The sequence below is a fragment of the Dama dama genome, chromosome 22 (genome assembly GCF_033118175.1).
Source record: "Dama dama isolate Ldn47 chromosome 22, ASM3311817v1, whole genome shotgun sequence".
NCBI lineage: Eukaryota > Metazoa > Chordata > Mammalia > Artiodactyla > Cervidae > Dama > Dama dama.
In genome coordinates this window covers 36,784,332-36,803,220 of record NC_083702.1, presented here as the reverse complement: position 1 = coordinate 36,803,220, position 18,889 = coordinate 36,784,332, and the positions used below count along the sequence as shown (strand labels likewise).

The 18,889-nt window shown below is 41.9% G+C and overlaps 1 protein-coding gene across 11 annotated transcripts in view; it reads right to left on the bottom strand.

The window, feature by feature from the left end:
* The window catches only part of PPFIBP1 (PPFIA binding protein 1), a 196,904-nt gene extending 180,655 nt beyond the window's left edge, over positions 1–16,249 (bottom strand). For 4 of the 11 annotated variants that reach the window (XM_061125179.1, XM_061125183.1, XM_061125177.1 and 1 more), the window contains exons 1-3: positions 16,099–16,242; positions 10,323–10,386; positions 4,013–4,093 (exon numbers count right to left, since the gene is read on the bottom strand). The gene's annotated coding sequence lies outside the window, so the exon portion shown is untranslated. Of the gene's footprint in view, positions 1–4,012; positions 4,094–10,322; positions 10,387–16,098 lie in introns of all 11 variants that reach the window. The other 7 variants (XM_061125188.1, XM_061125187.1, XM_061125189.1 and 4 more) reach the window with 4 other exon arrangements.
* Between the last annotated feature and the right edge of the window lie 2,640 nt (positions 16,250–18,889).

Below are 18,889 nucleotides of genomic sequence, written 5' to 3'. Positions count from 1 at the left end.
TGTGTAAAGGAATGCCTGGGTTCTCCTCTGACAGTTCTCCTCTAAAGAACTGTCTGTGCTTTTTACATAAACACATAGACAAAGTATGTTTTATTTTGGCTGCGAGTATAGTTCTAAACTGGGTGTTTATCACAAAATTCTCCAAGCAAAAGGATTTCAGAGAAGTAAGTGACTTAGCCACACCAGAAGAGAAAATCTACTGAACAGGAAAATAAGTAAGGCAGATAAAAAAAATGTTTCTTGCATTTAAATATAAATAACATTTACTAAAATTTCACAAGTCTGAGCAGATTTACCAGCTATTCTGAAATTTTTAAACAAAAAAAAGATAGCATTTTCAGCTTTGAGACTAGGAAACAATCGTTACATCTGAGCTCCCACAATAAAAGGGCCAGGTGCGGTGCTGGGTGGCTTGCATGTACTATCTCCATTTAATCTAACATTCCTACAAGGCAGACACTGTTGTTTCCATTTTAGAGATGAGAAAACCAAGTCACAGTGCTATGACATGACTCTCTTGGCATTCTATCCAAGACATGTCTGACTTGAAGATCTGAAACAGTTGCTGCTACCCTCTGCGCAATGGCATCGCCGAGAAATTACACCCAGAAATTACAACGAAGGAATTGTTTCATAAGCAGAGGATCGGCTCTGCAGTCAGAAGCTCCAGATTTTAATTATGCTTCCACTGAGTAGTGGTTTCCTCCAAGTTAATGGAGATGAAAATAGTGTTTAACCTCATAAAGTTGAGGTCAGAAGCACATTAAAAAGCTCAAGTAATAGGGCTTTGCAGAAAGACCAACCAAGTGAGCACTGGTTGGTATCGCTACCTCCCTCTTCAGGCTTCGGCTAACACAGCTGGTGACCCGCAGGTAAGCCGGGCTGTGGGCTCCCAGGAGCCCACCCGGAGGGCAGGGAGCCACTTCTACAAGGCCGAGCAGCACACAGCCTGGAGCCTGAGAGGGTGGAACGTGATGGTGAGGTGCGGAGGGGCCCGACTCTGCTCAGCCCACCTTCTCCTGCACTAAATAAAATAAACAAACTGTTGTGGGTCAACTCTGTGCCCAGGTACAAACACCGTTTGCTCAGCCAGCTGCTGGTCCCTGGCACTCAGCCATGTGGGAACCTCGAGGAGCCCCCCTGCCTGCAACAAGATCACTACCATCCTGAGGGAAAGGAAATTTAAAACAAAACCAAATGAGCAGGGGCCTAACGAGAGCCTTATCCTTTCTCATCAATTTTCCTTATTCTGTCCCTCTCCACCCTCCTCTCTCTCACACACACATGTGCACACACACTGGTGTGACTGGATTCAGCACTTTTATCCTCATTAGGAAACTTGACAGCAACCTACTTTGGGATAGAATTTTAAACACTGATGACTGAACATAGTGACTTTCAGAGCAGAAAGGGTTCATCTGAGTAGAGGTGAAGGAAGGTTGAAGACCCCAGGCGGAAAACAACCATCAATAGATTCGACTACACAAAATTTTTAAATTTTCACTTCACTAAAAACAAAAAAATTTTTATCAGAAAAATTAGGGGAAAAAACTAGGTGAAAATATTTGCAGTAACTATGAGAAAGGGTTAATAAGTGAAATACATAGAGTTCATGACAAATGACAGCAATACTAATTCCCAATTGATACAATGGGGAAAGCATATAACAGTTAAACAGGAAATACAGCCAACAGTCACATACATGGTTAACCTCATAAATATCAAATAAATAAAAAAGAAAAAGAAAATATCTTTTCTCCTAGAAAGTTAACAAACGTTATTAAAATGAGAATTTCACTCTGCTATGTTTTGGTAACTGATATCAACATGGGCCAAGACATCCATGCACTGTGACCCACATCCTTTGATTCTGCTTCTTGTTATCTCTTGTAAAGATGGGAAGGATCTGAAATGCAGAAAATGCTGACTGCCGAAAGATGCTCAGCAAACAGTGAAAACAGGCTGTGTGTGCTGTGATAGGCTTAAATAAACCATGACACACCCAGAGATGGAAGATATTACAGTCCTGAGAAATAATATTTAGAGATACTGTAGTCGTGTGAGGACATGCAAATAAAACAACATTAAGAGGAATTCCTTGGCGGTCCAGTGATTAGGACTCGGAGCTTTTACTGCCTTGGGCTCGGGGTTCATTCCCTGGTCGGGGAACTAAGAACCCATAAGCTGAGCAGTACAATGGGAAAAAATTTCTAAATAAAATTAAATAAACAAATAAAACAATGTAAGTAAAAATAGGACATAAAAATACACATTCAGAATACTTCAAATATGAAAAAATATATACGATTGTAAAAAAAGGAAGGAAACACAACAGTAGTTGTATTTTTGTGTGGCAGAATACTGAGAACTATTTTTTTTTCAACTGTATCTTCTTTATGTTTTTTTCCATATTATTCAAATCTTCTAGAAGGTGCATATATTATTTTTATGACTACAAAAAAAAAAAACAGTCTCAACTTCAAATTAAAAAAAAAAAAACAATAGCGAGAAATCCAACAGTTCTTCAAGCCACTCCTACAAGTGCCAAAACTGCAGCAAGCAGGTAAGGCAGTAAACAGGGAGAAAGCGGCTTCGTTTTAAACTTAGGGTTATGAAAACAATAGGCTTGTTGATGTGAAAACAAAAACTTTTCATGTCCTACTTATCAAAACATAGTTTGGAAATTCACTAATCAAAACATTTTCCAACGGAGGATTTAAACTCACACCAAAATTATCTCTAGTTAAGCAAGCAGGAAGTTTACCAGGAACACCCTAAAAATTAATAATTGTTTTTACAGCTTTGATAAATCCACGCCAGCTCATGTGAGTACACAGTGTAACACACAATCTCCAGTGAGTCTGTCACTTCTAAACAGGAAAGCGTGAAATCCTTAGCATAAGGCTAGAATAACAGATGTTCTGAAGTGAGGCTTTTTAGGGTTTGCTCCCCACCCCCAAAGGCTGGATTCTCAGTCTTTGAGATGGTTTTCTTAGAGTGACAGTTAACTATGCCAAACTCATCGCACTCATTAACTTGTTTCATTTTCAGGAACCTACAAGGAAGGGTCTCTCATCCTCGGCCCTGCTGACATTTGGGGCCAGGTATTTCTTCGTTACTGATGGGGGCGGGGGGAGCACCTGTGCATTGCAGGGATGTTTAGCATTATCTCTGGATTTTACTTACTAAAAGCCAATCTTGCCTCCAGCCCCAGCTGTAACACAAGAAGTGTTTTCTGACATTGCCAAATGACTCCTACAGGCCCAAATCACCCCAGTTTAAAACCACAGCTACAAAATACCATTACTGGCCCCATTTTACAAATAAAGAAACTGAAACACAGCCATAGGTCCATCTAAATCTACAGCCCAAGATCAAAACCCTATCCTGTCTTTGTGCACAGTAGGTGGTCTATCTTAGAGTATAAGATACTACTCAGGTCTCCTCTGCATCCCCATGGAGGCTTGTCTAGGCCTCAATGCACACTGGCCAAAAAAACCATTATTCTCATCACTAAAACATTTACTGATTGGGTAGCAGGACCTGGCAACAAAGGCAGTCAGGGCCTTCAACAAGTATATAATCTCTTTGAAGAAATAAGCTATAACTAGAGATCAGCCATTTGGAGCACCAGTTTTGGAGGAAACTGTTTGCTCATCAATAAGAGGAAGATAACGGTAGTGCCACCCTTATAAAAGTGAGATGACATAAGCAAAGTTCCTATCACAAAGCACAATTTCAAAAAACATCTAGGTAACCAAACGCATAGTAACATATAGGCACAAGCACTGGAAGAATTCTGGCTTCTCAAAATCACTGGGCTGGGAGGAACCTTCACAGACAACTTGAACTCACTGTCCACTTAGTGCTAGGTCACTTCAGTTGTGTCTGACTCTTTGTAACCCTATGGACTGTAGCCCACCAGCTTCTCTGTCCATGGGTTTCTCCAGGCAAGAATACTGGAGTGGGTTGCCATTACCTTTAGCATTTAAAATTCTAAAGATTTTATTACCTGCTTCCAGCAAGAGTGTGTCGGCTGAGCTCAGACTGAGGCTCTCAGCAAGGGTCTCCTGATGAACTGCATTAAGGGGACCTAGAGGAAAGACAAGGGTTTAAGCAGGGACAAACAATAGGAAAAGTAGAAGATCTGAGAAGACTTAAAGCATTCCAGGGGGGCAGAGCCTGGGTGTGAGCACAGGAGAGCAGCTTAGGGAAAGAATCAAGATCATATGAGGTCACAAGTGACCTCAGTGACACAGTGGTGACACTGAGCAGGTGAGACCGAGGAAGTATTTCTCCTAAAAAGCAATCAAGAGCTAAAATACAAAACAAAACAAAAAAGAAAACAACGCCTGCTACAAAGCATACACCCAACTTATGTTATGAGGCTGGAGAACTTAATTTCTCAAGTTAAAAAATCAGCATTCTAATTCCTTCACAGCATTCCTTGAGAACAACAGGCAAATGCATGTTCTAGATCCACGAAAGTGAAGGTTTTGCCAGAATAGAGTCAATCTTGGGACTTCCCTGGTGGCCCAGTGGTTAAGAATCCTCCTCGAAATGCAGGGATGTGGGTTCAGTCCTTGGCTGTGATACTAAGATCCCTATACCTCATGGGGTAACTAAGCCTGTGCCGCGTAACTACAGGGCCTGCACCTTCTGGGGCCCACGCACCACGACTAGAGAGTCCATGAGCTACAATGAAGGTCCCACATGCCGCAACTGAGACCCAACGCAGCCAAATAAATATTTTTTTAAAAAAAGTCAATCTTCCGCAAGTCCACAGGTGGTTTTCCTGTTCGAAAACAAGAGCCCAGAGCAGCCAGATCTTCTCTTTGTTAAATGTAAATTTCCACTGGTGAAGTCACCAAAAAAATTAAGTACTGGTGCAAATTTCTTAAAATACTATGTAGTTCAAACCATACCTGTCTGCAGGCAGTCTCCATCCCAGGCCCACGAGTCTGAGAATTCTGCTGCAAGGCTGAGCCCGCAGGAGGTCAGAGAAAGGACCAGGCAGGTCTTGTACCAAAGGTTTGTTTGGAAGATCTGTCTAACCACAGAGTGCTGAATATAGGCAAGAGACTAACTGCACGGTCTGTATCAGAGATGATGAGGGTGTAAACCAAGGCACTGGTAGAAGGAAAAGTCATTCAGAAAACACTTGAAAGGCAAAAATGACATGGCTGACGGCCAGGTGAAGGGTCTCTAGGACACTCCACACAAACCTGACCCATTGTAAACTTTGATAATGAAGCTGAGACTTCAAGATCAGCCGGTAGCTTGAGCTTAAAAGTGAGTTGTTTAACTTCCCAGAACCAGGGCAATCTTCACAAACTTGTAACTGTAGTCATATACAGAACCCCATGCTCAGAAAGACCCCACATCTGGTTTAACACTCTGTTGTCATCAAGATTCCTCATAATTTAAACTTTGAATTTTTTTTCATAAATGAGGTCAAAATGCCTCATAATTTAAACTTTGAACTTGTGTTCTATAAACAAGGTCAGATGCCACAATGGAGCGTGCATGTGAGCAGAGGAGATCTGTTTAATAAGAGTGGCCACCATTCCTTGCCACCCTATTCATACACAGTGTCTGCAATGCCCCATAAGCACAGAACTTTGGCAGGCTCACGATGCATCGAGTTCAGCAGGACTCAAAAGCGATTTCAAGGTAAATGTGCTACAAACAACTAAGTGAGCAGGTGGGTGGGTGCTGACAGCCACAAGAGGCCATGCTTTCCTTTCCATCCAGAATCCGCTGTACATGCAGAAACAAGGCAGCGTGTTTCTAGGAAACACAAACAACCAAACACTCCTTTCATATCTTCTCTTACTCCTGTCACTCCCCTGTATTAACCAACCACTTGAGCTGACAATGACGGCACAGAAGAAGGAAAGACAGAGCAACTCCATGGTTCTTTTTCCTTTCAGTCTTTCCTGCCATAAGCCAAGACTAACAGACTGTGCAAATTGAGATGTGAAATAACAGGAGCCAGTTTTGTGCAAGGTTTCCTCTGTTCTGATAAAAAGAACATATAAATGCATATACAAACCATGAAACATTATGAAACGTGATTTCAGTAATTCTGCATATTTGTTAAATGCTCTTATATTTGCATTTCACAGTGGCATTGCATAACAGAAAGATGAACAATAAAATTCATGCTTATGATCTTTATTTTCACTTCACTCAGAATAACACTAAAGCAAATAAACACCATGACAAGTAAAGAGAGACTACGGAAGAAAAAGAAAAGCTTTTCCTGTTAGTACCTTTCACAGTACTTTTTCCTGCTTTTTGAACAAGAGGGTCACACATTTTCATCATACACTGGGCTCCACAAAGTACGTAGCTGGCCCCACTGAGAACCACTGAACTCAAGAACATTATGCCCAGATCTAAATATGCTGCCCACACCTGGATACATTTATACTGACATCAGTCAAAGCAACCCCCAAAGGACCCACCTATGGGCTGACAGGAGTGGTGCTGAGTTTTAGTACTACACTCTTAATTATTAGATTGCTTCAGTCCTTTTCTCATACAATCCACGTCACTGCAACAACAAATCTGCTGAAACACTGCAACCTAAGGTCTTTCAGCCAAAGATCTTTCTGAGTTCCTCTCATGACCTCTTGAGTTTGGTTTAGACTTTAGTTACATTCTAAAGGCAATCAGCATTGGCATCCTCATCTTTCCTATGTCATCTCTAACTTCAACACTCTGGGGAAGGGTCCCGGAATGGGTGGGCTGGGCAGATCCCTATCTCCCTCTATCAAAGATGCACGGAGCCAGTTAAACCGGAGCATGTAATGATGCAGAGGTCTCTCTGCTGGACACCTCCCTCTTTCAGAGTGCTCCCTGGTGCTCTGCGGTTCAGTGTTAACCAAACCCAGCCTATGGTCCCAGACCCAGGCTGCCTTCCCGTCACGCAGAGCTCTCGGATTTCCCCTGGGAAGTTGTTCTGCGAACCATTCAGTCTGGTGTCTAAAAATTCCTCCTTCACATACAGTCAGGTATCCCTTTGTCTCATTTCATTCCCCTCTTCTTTTTTTGTACCACAACTTTCCACTTCAATAAATTTCTTGCCTGGAGATACATCCTGGCAAATGTGTCAGCTTGCATTGTTTAGATGAGAGACTTCTGTCATTCTTTCAAATGTTTCCTCTGTCTCAATAATCCCGAGAGCTCTGGGGAGCCTGAGTTACTTGTCTATGAATTTCCTCTCACCGCCTCCTATTAGACTGGGGAAAAAAAAAAAAAGCAGACTGCCTGGGGTGAACTCACTCAGCTCTTATCTCTTCCAATCACATTTCTTTCCTCAATTTCCCACATCCTTTCTTTCATTCTATCTGAAGAAGCATTCTTACAGATTTCAAAGCTAACCCGGATTTCAAAGCTAACCTGCATTCTCCACCTAATTTCAATCTATCCCTTTCCTTCCCCCTTCTTGTTTCCTGCTTTCATATTACCCTCTCTGCCTGGACCAGCATCAAACCCACATTGTCAAGAGCACATCTTTCCCTGTTCAATTCCTTGAAAGGCTGGACTAACAGGACAGCCTCAGGTTCATGACCTCCCATGTCTTCCTCAACCTTCTGTACTCTGGATTCCACGGCTACTGTGCTGAAACTGCTCTCCTAGCCCACAGATGACACGGCAGCTGGACTGGGGGCCATTTCTCAGACTCGTCCTGTAAGAGGTCTGCAGCATTGAATGGTGGGGATGGTTCACTTGCGTTGGGCATGCTTCATTCCCTTGCCACCAGCAACCTCTTCCCTTCCAATCACCCTGGTTGTTCTTGCTCTATCACCTTTAATAACTTCTTTTCTTTGGCCTGACCATGTCTGCATGTCAAGAGCTCCCTGTGCGTTGTGTTTTTTCTTCTCTTTTTATTCTACATCCTCTTCTTCAGCAAGCTCACCTACTCTTGCTCTTTAGGTAGCAACCCTACAGAGACGGTCTATCACTCGAGGGTTTTGCCTACACTCCAAACCTAAAGGTCTAAATTCATGCTCAACATCATGATGTGAACAGCGTGAATAACTAACAGTTCTTCACAGCTTTTAAGATGTCAAGTACAGAACTAAGCCAGAGGCAGTAATATGAAGTGGTTGAGGTTACTGACCCTGGAGACTGTATCTACCTGCATTTAAATCCCTGTCCAACACACAATCTGTGTGACCCTGGGAAATTCACTTAGCCTCTCTGTGCCTCAGAGTTCTCCTCTGTAAGGATAAGAACAGTACCTTTTCTTAGGGATGATGTAGGGATTGAATCTGAGTTGAAAGATGTCAGACACATAGAACAGCGCTTGGTACACACACCAAGTAAGCATTAGCTATTATTATCACTGTGGCTGTTATTCTCCCAAAAACCTAATAAGACAGGTTCTACGATTTAACCCACTTAGACAATGAGAAGACGACGGTAAATTATCATGGGTCACGATGGACTGCAAACTCTAGATGTTCAAATCTTCTTTTTCATTTGCTTAAATCTTAATTCACCATATTTCCTATTTAAATTCAACTTTTGCTGTGTGCCTTTCTTGATTAAAGTTGTTCTATCTGTCCTCACTCCATTCGCCACATATACACCTCCTAACATTCAACATATTATTTCAAGAGTCATTTTTATAAAATAATAATAGTTCTAAGATCCCTCCCTACCTTACAAAAAAAAAAAAACACAACTCATTTTAAAGCATAGTCTTGTCACTCTTTTTAAATCCCTCTAAGATCTGGCTTTAGAATATCTTACCTCTATTAACAATACTGATCTTCCTATCTTTCTCTAAAACTGTATTCTACGTTTTGTTCCAAACCCAAGGATGTTCATGCTCCCCCAGTGTCTCCTCAACATTTCTCACTCATCCCATTCAAATCCCACCTTCTCTAGTAGGACCCCTCTAAACCCAATCCTTTACTATTTCATAGCACCATCTTCTACCAACTACCTCCAAGAAGCCCCACAAACTGATTCTTTAAACTTTAATCCTCTTTATATTTCAAGAGTAATGCATGAGGCTGTAAAACAGACATAAATTAAAGGCCCCTCATCTTTCCCATCATCTTCATCCTATCCCCCATAAATCACTCCTTTTAGCAACTTCTTCCTGCACTGACAAATGTAACTTTTATATGCATGCTTGGTGACTTTTTTCCTTCAAATACATATCATAAACATTAAATCCGTATATTTTCCCCCAACTTTCTCACAACTAAGTAGCTTTCTAAATCTGTTTTTCATTATGGTTATGTGTAAGGAAGATCATTCCATTTCTTCCCCTATCCTCTCTATATGAATATCCTTAAGGGTAAAGACCGTGTTTTATTTGCCCTTATATCTCCAAGAGGGCCTTGTACCAAGGCCAAGAACTGTTTAACAAAATAGTAACAATATCTGTCATTAATCTAGTGTTCACTGTATGCCAGGAAAACCACTGTTAATGCTTCACATATATTATCATATGTAATTCTCATAACCCACCCAATTATTGCCATTTCACAGAAGACAAAAATCACATAGTTAAGGACAGAAGAGTCTAATTTACATTTGTCTGACTCTGGAGCACATCTGCTTCATCTCTTTGTTTATAGGTAATAAAACTGTCATAAGAACATCTTTTGCTGTTTTAACCAAAGTTTGGAAAACAGAAGAGTTCCCAGTATCCAGTGTAGGCAGATGGGGCTGAAGATAAATAGATGGGCCTTGGAATGAATGGTAAGTAGATGGAGGCAAGTGGCTGCAGCCATAAAGCTAACCCACCATTCAGTTATTCAATCTATGTTTACTGAGAACCTACTAGAAGTTAAATTACTTAACTCCCCTTCTTCAGGCTCCTCACTATGGTATTCTTTACTAATAGCTGCCATCATTTATTAAAAGTCTATGTACCAAATGTGTCATTATTATTTCTATTAACATTTTCTAATACTGACAAAAATTCCATAAGACAAACACCAGTACCACCATTTACAGACAGGAAAACGGAGACCCAAAACTGTTAAATTTCTTGTCAAGATTAGTCTGTAATGAATAGCAAAGCCAAGATTCAAATTGAGGGTATGCAGGGTTCCAAAGTCTGACCCTTTTTTTTTTTTTTATCATCCAGGATGGTGCCTTTTAATTCTGAGAGAAAAGAACTATGACTTTAAAATTTAAACTCAGTCAGGATCCCATCTGGCTTCAAGTAACAGACCCAACTTCTGTGGTTGATCAAATGGAGATTTATTTTTCTCAAAATAAATCAAAAGGTGGGCAGACCAAGTCTGGTACAGTGTTCCAGAAGGCCATCAGCTTCCCAGCCCACTTACCCCTCAAGCTTCTTGAATTTGGTCACAAGACGGCTTCTGCGGTTAGAAAACAGCATCCATTCTCCTGGAAGAAAGAATGAGAAGCACGAAGAGCAATAGCCTAACAGGCAAGAGAGTCTGTGGGAGAGCCCCTCCCCGCTACCTGCATCTTATTGGCCAGAACGATGTCATTTAGACACCGCCCAGCTGCAAGGGATTCTGGGAAATCAAGAATTTGCTATGTGGGGTTTTTTTTTTTTAACTGACCACCAGTAAAAAGTGGGAAGGATGGAAACGATTGCGCACCTAGCTATGCCTGCTCCACAGGGTAATGTAGAGTGCAAGTCATCCTAGAGAATCAAGGTACCTTGAGAAGAAAGCAATAAAAGAACTTTAAGTCTATGTTTAAAAGCCCTCTTGGTTGGGCAAAGTCACCCGCTGATGGGGGTGGAGGTCGGAAGAATGTGAAAGTTTTACAGACGCATCCAAGCAGCTGATCCAGGGGAAAAACACTGAAACCCAGGTGACTTCACACAAACCGTCCTGGCGGACACACAGGTTCAATCAGTGTTTCCTATAAGCCGTCACTGTTTCCCTTCCTCCCACTCACTCGCTGTCCAGAGTTACTTTAGATGAAAACTTACAGGCTCCTCTGACTCTTCATCACTCATAAGAAAAAGTAGAGGGTGCTCAAATTTCAGTTCAAGCAAAATAAAAGCCTCGACCATGTGTTGTTAGGAGAAGCATTATCTTTACAAAAAGATAATGGTTCCAGGGATATTATTTATGCAACCACAGCCACACTCTCAAGCAACTGTATTAAGAAAGTAGGCCAAAGAGCTTTAGCCTGTTTACATTTTCTTACAAAGTTCAAACTTTTCTCATAAAAACCTCATACAATTCTGTGATGAGAAGATCATATTTGTGAAAAGATATATATGGAGAGAAGAGTGACAGAAAGCCAGCAAAAGGACTTCTGTGAGCTATATCCTAGGCTCACAGGAAATACAAGATGACATGAAACCATATTCAATAATATGGTTCAGAGTAACATGCATGCAAAGGAAGCGGTAAAAGAGTTCCCCATGGGCCTACCTACTTCTTCCCAAGAACTACCTGTGTGCCTAAAGAATTTGGCCACTTACTTATGAATGGACTTGTCACTGAAAATAGCATCTTTAGTCTCTCTCTCATCAGCTAAAATTAAGTTTTCCTTTCCTACCCGACACGCAACACTAGGAATCAGCATATCGGCTCTCGAACTTGCATTTGTTTTTCTGTCAAATGCTTAATTTCTGTAAGTTAAAGGAGAGGTAAAAAGACTTTACTCTGGAGTTCAAAGGATGTCCACAAAATCTACAGCCAGCCCCCAAAGTTATGGTATTTGACCTTCTTCCTTCATGGACCGTATCAGTGAAATGAGGCTTTACCAGAATGACTGATATTCAGTGCAATCTGAGTTCGCACAATTCCTTCAGTCAAGGGCATTTTTAGGTGCACCACCACCCGGAAACCACCACCTGATGTTTCTATTCTGAACTCATTACCTTTGCCAACAAAAACAAGGACGTGAATGTGGGCCAGTCAAACTGTGAGTCACACCAAGTTCCAGGGAGACACGCAACCAAAGTTCCGTCACAAACTAAGACAACACACCCACCTGGATCCGTCAGAGCCCAAACCCACATTTCAGAAACAGAAGCTCTCCAAAGAGAAGTGGTAGAGGTTTCACTCAAACCCTCCTCTTCTTCAAAAGCTGCCTAATGAGTGTATAAACTTAAAACTCCTGCAAGGGCCCACTTTTTCATCTAAAATCCAGTTGTTTGGTGTCTTAGATCCTTAAACATGGGGCAAAGTATTGATGTAAAACAAACCCTCACCACTTGGCTTTTTGAAACATCAACCAGTGCCAAACTGGCATCAATAATTACTGTTTAAATAAAGAGTGTAAAAGAAATAGAAGAGTCTTTTTATTTTCTAGGGTAGGTTAGTTCAGCTTTGTTTTTTTAATCCATTAGCTCCATTTAATGAAGCATCAGTCTTTATGGTGGTGATATATGTGACAAAAGTTGTAGGTTTTTGGCTAAGAAAATCATTCTGACATGCACGGAGATGCATTTGAGAAACTGATGACATAATACACTACAGATTCAAGGAACTACATAAGCCCAGAGCAGTTACTGGATAGTGTCAACATGGGGGCAGTTTGATGACTGATTTAATTGTGAAATTATCAACTTTTAGTTGAAGGGAAATGCTGGCCAGAGGACAGACACTTTGTTTCCTTTGTCCTAAAACAACACCCAGTGTCAGTAACCTTAAAAGCTTTGGCTCTCATACTTAAACCCATCTGTTCCACCATGGTTAAAAATCAACAGTAAAATCATGGTTTCCTGAAAGATTGCACAATCGGATGCTCAACTGGGATTTTTTTTCTTACTTTCAAAACTAATAATATGACTTTCTAAGGAAATCTTTGGGAATTTAAAAAAAAGTCATAATTATGTATTGGGTTGGCCAAACAGTTTGTTTAGGTTTTTTCCATGTTACAGAAAAACTCAAACTTTTTGGCCAGCCTAACACTATCTCCTGCCTACGTGTGCACCTTGAAGGAACATTTCTTTAGTAAAGAATCAAGACACAGACCCAAATGTGAATGGATATTCATACATTCCCTCACTCATTCACTCACCGTTTTGAAAAGGTAATTCAAATCAGATTAGAAATACGTAATAATATCTCTGAAAAGACAAGGGTGACGAATGAGGTCTTTTAGTTAACAGTTTGAAAGATGTGCTTTTGAGGCTATAGGTATTTTTAAAAATGGGAGATGAGAGCCTCAAAAAGTTACTTTTAATGTGACAAATTACCAACATAATCTAAATTAACTACAAAAGTACAAATTGTTCATGAATATGAAAGATTTTAAAAAGAAGTCAGCTAGTCAGTAACTGAGGGGGTGGAAATGACCTTGTTCTGATTTATCTCCTGCAAACACAGTGACAGAAAGACTACCTAAACAGTTAATGAACTCTCTCTCACTGAACTTGTTTCCAAAAAATGACTAGAATGCCCTTGAAATTAGGCACTCTTGATATGTAACAACAGTGTGCCCTGAATTTCAAGTCAACATATACCCACAAAGGCCAGATTATGCCATTTTTTAAAGGAGCTATAGTAACTATGATAGTTGCTGGTCAAAGAATTTAACCAAAACCTGATCCTACCTTTCTCAATAACTCAAACATCTTTCAAGTTTTGTCCTTTGAACATATTGTGTTTTAGTATACCACATTTGCCTCCTACACACAGATGGAGAAAGAGAAATGTTGGTTAAAAATAAGTATGTAAACTTAAAGGTTGCTACTCAAACTGTGAATGCAATTTAAAGCTTTGTTATATTCAAGTCCTTAAGCAAGGACTCATTTCTTGGAAAGAATTATAAATCTGAATTTGGAAAACAAGATAACATCCTAAAGATACTACTTGACTGGTTTTTGCAGCTTTCTTTGGGTATTACAAACAGCAGTCTGAATACTCCATCAGTCAAGCCTTCTGAGAGCTCTCACCAGCCCACAGGAATTCCACCTCACCTCCTGGACTTTCCTGCTGAAAAAGTGCATTGGAAAATACAGTGTGTTTTATGTACTTCTGCTCAGATGGTAAAGAATCTGTCTGTAATGCAGGAGACCTGGGTTTGATCCCTGGGTTGGGAAGATCCCCTGGAGAAGGGAATGGCTACCCACTCCAGTATTCTTGCCTGGAGAATCCCGTGGACAGAGGAGTCTGGTGGGCTACAATCCATAGGGTCACAAAGGGTCACATTGGACTGAACAAATAACTCTTTTCACTTTCACAGAATATAAAGCAAAGATTCGGTCACCATTATTTCAGTGACATTAGGCAATTTCTGTTTCTCAATCCAAAACACAGACCAAAATTAAGATATACAGGCTTTTTCAGTGAAGTACACCTTGTCTTTGCAAAAAATCTACTCTTAATCCATCCTGTGCTAATTAAAAATTTTAAGAACAATACAGATCCAGGTGTCTTATGCATGCATGCATGAATGTGTGCTCAATCACTTCAGTCGTGTCCAACTCTTTTGCAACCCTTTGGACTGTAACCTGCCAGGCTCCTCTGTCCATGGGACTTCCCAGGCAAGAATACTGGATCGGTTTGCCATTTCCTCCTCAAGGGGATCTTCCCCATCCAGGGATTGAACTCATGTCTCTGGTGGTTCCTGCACTGCAGGTGGATTCTTTACCACTGAACCACCAGGGAAGCCCTTAGGTGTTTTATAAACAACAGCAAAACAAAACACCTCTTTTTTGCCCTGCAACCTAACTGGTATCTGGCTAGAAAGACGGAAGACCCCATCAACAAAGTCCCGTGTCTCCACACTTCCCAACCTGGGTTTATTAGATGCAATATTGTGGCTTCTTTCTTTCCTCCTCTCCCGGAAATGCCCTGACGTACAGGCACCTGGGATGCAGCTTTTGACTCACAAAGAAGTCCACGCCCGTTTCCTCCCAACCTGGCAACAGAAGGATCCTCACTGCTGAGGCACTCCAGTGAAAGAAAAGGGAAACTTGACTTAGGAGTCCCAGCCTAAATACTTTCTTTGCTTCCCCAAAAGAAAGAGCCTTCAGCACTGGTTAAGTGAGGGGTCTCAATCAGCATATGGGGTCAATTTTTTCCCCAGAAAGTCAATCATACCCAGTTAGTGACCTGGGCACACAAAATCACCAAGCAAGAAAAAGCTAAAGGGTTTGAAACCGGAAATAAACACAAAAACAGAATTCTATACTTCTACTTATCTAAATATCCTTTTGCTCCCAACAGGCAGTTCCTTTCCCTAAATACCGAACTGGGACACGAGATCAAGTTCTTCTTCTATTGCTCCCTGCAATTTTTATTGAAAGGAAGGATTTGTTTTGGCCCCACATGTTGAAAAATTCATGTTCCTATAATTAAGAGTTTGTCTGCCACGCCTTCAGCCACATTTCCCTGTTAAAACTCCCTTCTCTAAAAAGGATCCATGAAAACAACTACCAGCCCTCATTCTTCTCTCAAACAGCCACAGAAAACAGTTATGAAGGTTCTCAACAGCCTATCTAACCTTTCCAGATCACAACGTTGGCAACCAAAGGGATCCTCCGTTAAGATGTGAGAGAAAAAGAACCGGCTTTGAAGCATGCCCCCAAGAGACCGGTTTTCCCACAAGCTCATAATTAATACACTCCAAGTGAATTTCTCACGTTCTGACGGAACTATAGAAAAGGATCTCATATTATGATATAAAAAAATATGAATATCAATGACAGACTTTCATTTAAATCAACATGTAATAAACCAGAGGGGAGTCAATAAAACACAAAAACTTTTGTTCTCTCTCATCATAATTTTTGAGTCGATATTTCATAAACTTTTTGTGACATTTTAAAATAACACCCCCCTACACACACCACACACACACACACACACACATACACACATACAGACACCACACTTCTCTGACTGGGGTTCTCAAGCATTATTAGGAGACTGGGGAGGGGGCGGTGTTTAAGGACACAGACAAGATCTCACACGTCCAATCCTGGAGGTATTTTTCACCTAAAAGCTAGTTGGGAGCCCCAGGAGTTAAGCTCTACCCCACCCACCAAAAAGTGCCCGCTCCCACTGGGAAACTGGAGTGAGCTGGAAAAGGAAATCGAGCGGGGAAAAGGAGGAGCAGCTGCAACCACACAACGATGCCACTACCCTCCGGTCCCCGAGAGGAGCCCAACGCCCTTACCTGGGGAGGAGAGCCGCCAGCACGAGTTGCAAAAGTTGTGCTTCACCTTCGCCCGGAGTTCAAAGCGCCGGCACTCCGGCCCCGCCGCAGGCTGGCTGCCCCGAGTCCTCTCTCGCCCCGCTCCCGCCTTCCCCACCCTCTCGGCCCTACACCATGTCAGGAATCCGGGCAGGCACCGAGCTGGGAGCTGACATCACTCCCAGTCCCAGGTACCTCCCCTCCCTCGCGCCCTCCCACCGCCCTCCCCGCGGGAATGAGCCAAAGAGAGCGCGCGGGAGGGGTGTCGGCGCGCCGCGGTTCGCGCTGATTGGGCCCGCGGACTGTCACTCAGAGGAGCCCACTAATTTTACACATTCCTCTCGGAGCCCGGCGCTGGGCTGGAAGTGGGTGTTGATGGAAAAAAATGCTGCCTTTCCTGCTATCTGTAAGGGAAGGAGAATCATGGTACGAGGAAGATCCTTGCGGGTGGTGTTTCAAACTTTTCTTGGCGCATTTCCCAATCCCCCAGGTCAGAAACGAAACTAACCTATCCAAGCCCCCCTTGGAAGGAAAAACAGTCGTCTGTGTGTCACGGGCAAGTCCGAGTCCGGCGGCGCGTGCAGCAGAAAATGGCTAGCTTGAAGTCAGACAAATAAAGGAAACCGCCAGCTCGCTCAGCTCCCCTTTTATCTTGGGGTTGCTGGGCGTTCCCTTAGAACGGGAAATTTAGAACTTCAAAAGCTCTTCGAGAAGATAGGGAGGACAATCCTAGAAACTGCGACCCAGCTCTAGATTGTTAACCCTGGGGCGTTATCGACCATGCGGTTTGCTTTTGCTTTTAGTGACGAAAATCACAGCACGCGAGCTTCCAGGCAAATAAAATTGAACCTCTGAAGTAAGAAAAATTACTGTTTACCTTTTTTTAAAGACCTCAGGACTGCTGTTTTTATACACAACTGAAAAGGGGTGGAAATCTCACAATTGAGTTCAGCAAGCCACATGAGAATAATTATTGTTGAATGGAATCAATTGCAGTGGCTGAGCTATCAATTAAGAATTAACTAACATTTACCCTGGCAGCTATCAGGCTATGCCCCTGGCTAACAGAACAGAGAGATTCTCAGGAAATGGGTCTTTCAGTTTGCCTAATAACTGCCTCAAGGCAGGACTGAATTGTGAAACGTGGCCCTCTTTATATGAGATAAAGATAGATTATCCGGCATCTTCTGGAATTACAATGAATTGATTACTGACTTTCTCTTCATTTTTATTGTTTGTTTTCTGATGGATGAGGACGTGTTTATTTGGCCATTTTGCCACAGATTGTAGAAGGGATGCAGAGTCCACCAGTGTGTCTGAATTAATTCCCACAACCATCCTGTAAAGTGTCATTAGCCCCGTTTCAACATAAAGGAATGAAAGGCTGAACAAGGTTACATAAGTAAATTGCTCCAGAACTGCAGTTGAAACCAAGGTTTATTGGATTCCAAAGCTATTTCTTCTCTCTAGAGCAGTGATTGCCCACAATCTACACACATATTATAATGCCAAAAAAAAAAAAAAAAAATCCACCGCCCCTAGCAACTGCTTTCACAGACCAATTTCTGTATTATCAACATTATGCTGTTTGTCGAACCTACACTGTTCCAAGCTCCTAACTACTGAATCCATCTTCCCCCAGCTCTAAGTCCTATGCACTACTTCCAAATGAGTTTGCTAAAACACTGGTTTTGCTGTCAGTATCTTCCCCTTCTAAATCAGGTCCCTCTTGATATGCAATTCTTTGCTGGTCATTTAAAACTCTCTGGTCTGGGCTCTATGCACCTTTCCCACCTTGTCTCCCACTTCACTCCTGGGAAACATTTCACTGCAAACTGGTCTACTCCCAGATTCCTGATTGCATCTCACCTACTGGCCTACCTGGAATCCCCACTCTTCTGTCTGGGAGAGCTTTGTGGGGTGTTTTGTTTTGTTTTTGAGAGTTTTAAAGATATATTCTCTTAGTAACTTTCAAAGATGTAATACTGTGTTATTAACTATAGTTACCATGTTATACATTACATCCCTATGGCTTACTTATTTTGTAAGTGGAAATTTTTAACCTTTGGATCCCCTTCTGTGTGCTAAGTCCTACCCTTCTCTCAAAGCCTTAAGTCCTTGATGTGCCCTACAGCAGACAGAAAAGGGGGGTCCATTGCAGAACCCCCCAGAAAAGCGGGGTTCTGCACTGCTTGCTTTGTGCTATGCTGGGCTAGGTTGCTTCAGTCATGGCCAACTCTTTGCAACCCCATGGACTGTAGCTCTCCAGGCTCCTCTGTCCTTGGGATTCTCCGGGCAAGAATATTGGAGTGGGTTGCCATTTCCTACTCCAGGAGATCTTCCTGACCCAGGAATGGAAACTGCATCTTTCACATCTCCTGCATAGGCAGGCGAGTTCTTTAACACTAGCGCCACCTGGGAAGACCAGGTCATTAAAATAGCCATCAGAAACCAAATGACCTCTTTTATGAAATGGAACTAATAATACTCACATCAAAGGTTATTACAATCCTTACTGAAATTGTATAGATGTGTTAACGTATGGTTATCTATGTCCAGTTATATTCATTTCCTATCTTCCCAGACTCTGAGGAGGCTGCTTATGCCTAATACTTCTGTATTCCTTACCCCCAATTCAAGAAAAACGTCAGTAAAAATATAGGATGGAAAATGGATTAGCAGATCACCTCTAACCCTGCTCCCTTCCTTAAATGCACCCAACCCCAAACAATCTCATAGCTAGAAACCATAACTACGTAACTGTGCTGTACTT